Source organism: Acipenser ruthenus, chromosome 35 (genome assembly GCF_902713425.1).
Source record: "Acipenser ruthenus chromosome 35, fAciRut3.2 maternal haplotype, whole genome shotgun sequence".
NCBI classification, from domain to species: Eukaryota; Metazoa; Chordata; class Actinopteri; order Acipenseriformes; family Acipenseridae; genus Acipenser; species Acipenser ruthenus.
Genome location: NC_081223.1, coordinates 761,501 through 767,500, shown reverse-complemented (window position 1 = coordinate 767,500; position 6,000 = coordinate 761,501). Strand labels below are relative to the sequence as shown.

The 6,000-nt window shown below is 39.2% G+C and overlaps 3 non-coding genes across 3 annotated transcripts; 1 reads left to right on the top strand and 2 right to left on the bottom strand.

Moving 5' to 3' along the window:
* Positions 1 to 2,988: 2,988 nt before the first annotated feature.
* On the bottom strand, positions 2,989 to 3,061 carry trnak-cuu (transfer RNA lysine (anticodon CUU)). The gene has a single exon. It is a non-coding gene; the product is annotated as a tRNA-Lys (tRNA).
* A 414-nt stretch (positions 3,062 to 3,475) lies between these two features.
* Positions 3,476 to 3,549, top strand: trnan-guu (transfer RNA asparagine (anticodon GUU)). The gene has a single exon. It is a non-coding gene; the product is annotated as a tRNA-Asn (tRNA).
* Positions 3,550 to 4,369: 820 nt separating this feature from the next.
* On the bottom strand, positions 4,370 to 4,441 carry trnaw-cca (transfer RNA tryptophan (anticodon CCA)). Its single transcript has one exon. It is a non-coding gene; the product is annotated as a tRNA-Trp (tRNA).
* Between the last annotated feature and the right edge of the window lie 1,559 nt (positions 4,442 to 6,000).

Genomic DNA, 6,000 nt, shown 5'->3' with positions numbered 1-6,000 from the left:
CTACACCCGCTCCCTGGGTCCCCTCATTGCATCCTATGGTTTCTCATACCATTGCTATGCTGATGATGCTCAGATTTTCCTCTCCTCCCCACCTCTGACTCCACCATCCCCTCCTGTATCTCTTCCTGTCTGTCTGTTATCTCCTCCTGGATGCACCTGCATCACCTCAATCTCAACCTCTCTAAATCTGACCTTCTGTACTTTCCCAACTTTCATTGGCTCATGATCACCGTTCGCATCCAGTTCAAGACTCTTGTACTAGCCTACAGATGCCTTGACCAGACTGCACCCAGCTACCTCCAGACCCTCATCTCTCCCTACACCCCCACTCGACCTCTCCGCTCCACCTGCACTAGAAGACTGGCTCTACCTCCTCTACGATCCCCTGCCTCCAGAGCCTGCTCCTTCTCCACCCTCGCCCTGCAGTGGTGGAATGACCTTCCTACAGATGTCAGGACTGCCCAGTCCCTGACCACATTCCGGCGCCTCCTTAAGACTCACCTCTTCAGACAGCACCTGTAGAACTCCTCTGTTTTTCACCTGGGACACTATCACCCTTCATTTAAAGCACTTTACTTGCTCTTATCTGCCCCCTATTTTACTGCATTTAGTCCTGTGTTTCAGAGTACTGTAATCTGCCAAGTGTTTAATCTGTAGTATTTTGTATTTAATCAGATCCTGATGTAACTATCACTGACACTGTTATCTGTTGTATTATTGAATTGTGTTTCATCACAATTGTACTTGCTTGAACCATAAGTATTATTACTTGTACTGTGATACTTGAAATGTATTTGCTTACAATTGTAAGTTGCCCTGGATAAGGGTGTCTGCTAATAAATAATAATAATAATAATAATAATAATAATAATAATAATAATAATAATAATAATAATGGTAATGTTGTCCGTATCCTCCTTTGTAAAAACTTGTGAAAAGTGATCATTTCATATATTTGCTATTTTTGTTTTCTTTGTCTATGATTATGCCATTTGTATCTCTTAGACATTTAACCTCCTCTTTGAATGTTCTCTTGCTGTTATAATATTGGACAAACATTTTGGAATTGGTTTTAGCCCCCTAAGCAATGTTCATTTATATCTATCTCTCTTGGCCTTTCTAACTTCCTTTTTGACTTGTGTTTGCAGTTCCAAATAGGAGGAGTGGCAAACACTGTTGCAGCAGCAAAGGTCATTCAAAATGATCTAGACAGCATTCAGAACTGGGCAGACACATGGCAAATGACATTTAATAGAGGTGTAAGGTACTGCAAACAGGCAATACATTTCTTCCCCCTTTCTATATTTGTTAATTGTGGGCTCTAGTTTTTTTTTTCTTTTTTAAACATCACTGAGTCCCTTGTCCCTGTGCAACCACAATGTAGAAACATATAGAGAATGGATGGGATTGGTCAATAAACATCACTGCTGTTTCTCTTAAAGCATGTTTATTTATTTCTAATACTGGACCCTGTCTTAATACTGTATTACATTCTGAATATGAATATAGCTGAATTATTAATTGCAGATAATACTTAGAATACCAGATACATATTAACATTAAAAAGCAATACATGTGATTTATTTAACAGTCGTTCATTATTTTGTGTATCAGCCGCCACACAAAGCTGAGCGCAGTGCGGTATACTGTAATGATGCTCCAGTCAGTCTGTCCGGGCTGCACCTGAACCATCTTAAAAACACGAAGCTTCTAATAAGCTAATTTGTAAAAGTTAGTAAAGAATTGCGCTAATATAACGAAGCTAAATTTGAACTCCTAGCTGGAGCAACGAGAGAGGGCGAGAGGGCGGGGCAGAGAAGGAGGGGGAGACGTTGCTAGGCAACCGGCTCGTGAACATTCCACTCAGCTGAGCAGAGACCGTTAGGATTTAAAAATGCGAACGTTCCGAGCGGCGTTAGGCGCTTCGTTAAATTAACACACCGTTGCTGGCATTTGAATATAACCATATTTTAAATACTCAAATAGGACTGTATTAAAAAAATATATGTTTTTCAAAGTAATATGTTATGTGGAATATTAAAACAATCAAATTAAATAACACATGTTTGGACACAAAATATTTTTCTTCCTAATAACGTGTTAGAAAATGTAAACAGCAGTTGGAGAATGCCGAAGTCGATCATCCTAGCATGTTAAACGAGGGCATTTCTCCTGTAAGCTGCGTGTAGTAATAGATCGTTTATACTGTTCTCAATGGTCTGCATCCCAGCCTGAGACCACGATCCAGTGGTAGACGGAGATGTTTTTCAAGTAATATGTTATTTGGAATTTTAAAACAATCAAGTTTAACATGTTTGGACACAAAATATTTTTCAGTGACGTTAACAAGTAGTCTGTTTACAACAAAAATGCAATTTGTGTTAGGAACACTATTTTAGTCTGATTTAAAATGGAAATTAAAATGGTATTGAGTGCTGACAACAGTTTCGTATCAGCTGTTGATTTCCTTAAAACAATCTTTTCTAGTAAAATAAAGAAATCTATTCTTTTTAAAAATACGTAAAATTGAACTGTCAAAAGTCGGATTTGAACCCACACCTCCACTCAGAGACCAGAACACAAATATTTTTGGAAAGACAGAGTTCTTGAGTCTGGCGCCGTAGACCACTTGGCCATTCTGACAAGTTCCGTTTGTTATTGTAGAAAACCGCATTATTTATTTCAGCACACACTAGGGTTCTCGTATCAAGGCCCGATTGGGTTTATTACGCACATACCAACTGTTGCTCCATGAATGATGTTATGACAAGTGTAAAAAAAGAAACGGATTGAAGTCAACCCAAAAAAAGTAAGATTATTTCTTTCAATATCGTTATAGCTATAAACGATGCATGCATTTTACAATAGCAATTGCTATTTGAAAATGACCAATAAGTAATTTTGTTGCAATACTGTATACACTGTGAACATAATCATACTTTGCTCCGTTGTCTCGAAGAAACATCTTCAATTTGTATTTAAAAAGGACGCCCAACGTGGGGCTCGATCCCACGACCCTGAGATTAAGAGTCTCATGCTCTACCGACTGAGCTAGCCGGGCTGACTGGTGCGCGTTTCTTTCACTGTAACCAACTGAGCTATTAATTTGTCATCTTATTTGAGAAAATAGTGAATGACAGAACCAAAGATTCCAAATATAATCCACTGAACTGTAGCTTTATTATCATAATGAAAACAGATTACACATGACCACAGTTCTGTATCAAAATTAAGACGTAAGTATATGGTTTCCATTGTAGCTATTTACACACACTGCTCTGTTGTCTCCCAGGGTGTTATCTAACAAAACGACATATGCTGTGCTGCCATAATTGATTACATAGACTTTCCTGCCCCGTGTTGCTTTCTTCTTAGATGTGATCTCAGGTTCTGCTGAGTTCTGCTCCCTCGATCACGTTCTGCAGCAGCTCGCCTTGCTCATCTCTCCCGTATGCTTTGGCGGCATAACAGGTTGGTCTCTGTGGCGCAATCGGTTAGCGCGTTCGGCTGTTAACCGAAAGGTTGGTGGTTCAAGCCCACCCAGGGACGATGTTTTTTGCATTTCTTAATCACATTAGAAAATGGCATTCTGATACTCTGTTATTTCATCCAATTACGCTGAAGAATAAATGTGCTCTGTTTTTTTAGTTCAAAATAATACAAAACAAATAGCGTCTTGTTCTTTGCCGAAACCCGGGATCGAACCAGGGACCTTTAATTCTTCAGTCTAACGCTCTCCCAACTGAGCTATTTCGGCTTGACAAGACTGATGTTTCGAGATAGCATTCTTTTTGACAATCCAGTAATCCTATAATGAGAAACGTTCAACAGCTCGGCAACAGCATAATAGAATCCGATGCCTTTACAAATGCGTTTCGAAACTCTTAAGTTTTCTCCCAAATGCGGTTCTCAACAAATGTTTTTTTTTTGGCTCTGGTCTTGTATCATCACCCTGACTACTGTCCGTCAGAAAGTGGCATTAATAAAAACGTCATTATGCAAAGTTCCCAATGTGCAAATACGCAGCATATTTAAACTTCTTCACAATCTTAAACCATCCCAAATGAATTTAAAATACTGACTGACAGGTTACACACATTTTCACTATCTCATGCAAGGAAGTGTTAATATGACTTTATTACCCAACTGTGTCAATGGAGACTGGTCAACAGTAATTTCGGATTCACTTTAGCTTATTGTGCTGTATCAAATGAAACATAAAAATGAATCGCAATACAATAAATATCTGTTTGATCGCTATATAATCAATATGCTGTATAGGCTAAATTGTATAAATAAATGTCCGGAAAGATTCAAATTCAAACACGTTAACAAATGAAACAGTGTGTAATAAAAACAAAGGCGGCTTTGACCTCGACGTGATTTGAACACGCAACCTTCTGATCTGGAGTCAGACGCGCTACCGTTGCGCCACGAAGTCCAGGTGTCTTGCTAGCTTGTTATGCAATGCTAGAGTGTACAGCAAGCATGCCAAACACATGGTAATGCCGACGCTGATACTAGGAAAACACTCGGTATCACCAGGGTCATGGGAAACAGCCGACTCAATACTTGTTCGTAGCCAGCAGGGCTATGAAGTTGTCGGAAGTGTGTTTGATTCTCAGCTTTAAAAGTAAAGAAAACATAAAACAATGCGATTTGCTTTTATAAATTTCATTATTTGAAACGTGGGCATAAACACAGTTGTATTGGCTGGGAATCATCTCTGGTCAATTACTTGGAAAGCAGCTATGCTGACCAATATATCACCAACGGGGGAAAGCTGGCAGTACTGAGTGACACAGAAGACGGATTCTCTCAGCGCATCTCTGAATGCGCACTGGCACAAAGGGGCTTTTCTCATCTAATGACGTGGCAGAATGCAATAATGTATTGGGTTAATTTGCCTCCAAACGAAACATAAATACATGTGTATGTATTTGACACAAGTGACGCTATGCCTGTGTTTATTTATTTATTTTCTGCACGTATTAATTAGTATTGTGTGAATATTTTATTTAGATCGTTTTTTTTTTCTTTTTCATAATTTTCTGTTTGCTTTGCACTGTGTTTTTTGCTGTGTTGATTATTATTTGTCTATTTTGTTTGGTGCACGGGTGAAACGGAGTTCGTAATTAAAGTATTTTTTGTTTTGTTTATCACAAGCACTGTCCACACGGACCTCAGGTCCCGCCCCAAACAATTGCAGGTACCTGTACACACCTGGAATTAGAAGGGCTTTGAGGAATAAAAAGGGTGAGGAACTAAGAGACTGGGAGCATGGAACTAGGAGATACCGGAATAGGAAAGAGAGAGAAGCCGAGGGAAGTAAACGAAAATAAAGAGGACGAGATTAGACAGTGAGCGGCTGGGTTTTTTTTTTGTGCACGGACAGTGTCAGTTTCGTTTTGTTATTTTTTTTTCGTGGACTCACTCTGGGAGGACTGCGGAACTTGGTGATTGAAGACATTTGAAAAGAGGTACTGACAAGAACCTTTGCGTTCGTGGTTTATGTCAGGATATCAGGATCTCTCCTGAGGCCTTCAGCTGAAGCGCAGCACCCTATGGAGAGGGCTGCACAAACAGACGTCTGGACAGGAGCCCTAAGAGGAGGTCTGGACCAGAGAGTGGATGACGTATGGTTAAGTGAACAAATACACTTTAAAATGCATCTCATGGTCAGAAATAAAACAATAATTCAAATAAACAAACTGTGCAAAAAAAGGAAAACCAATCCAATTAAAATTCAAAAATCATAAGTGATAATACTGAAAAAAATAATAATCAACACATTCGTCACCCGTGACATTACCACCACTGCGATCTTGAAAATGTTTGTATGCCACAGAATGTAAGATCTGAAACGGAATGTTTGGCATCTACAAAATGTCTAGCGAGTGGTCGATGAATATATTTTCTCCTAATTGAACTTTTATGCTCGCTCATTAATGTGCAATTGTAACTGTCTAATAGTTTTACCACCATATTGCAAATGGCTAG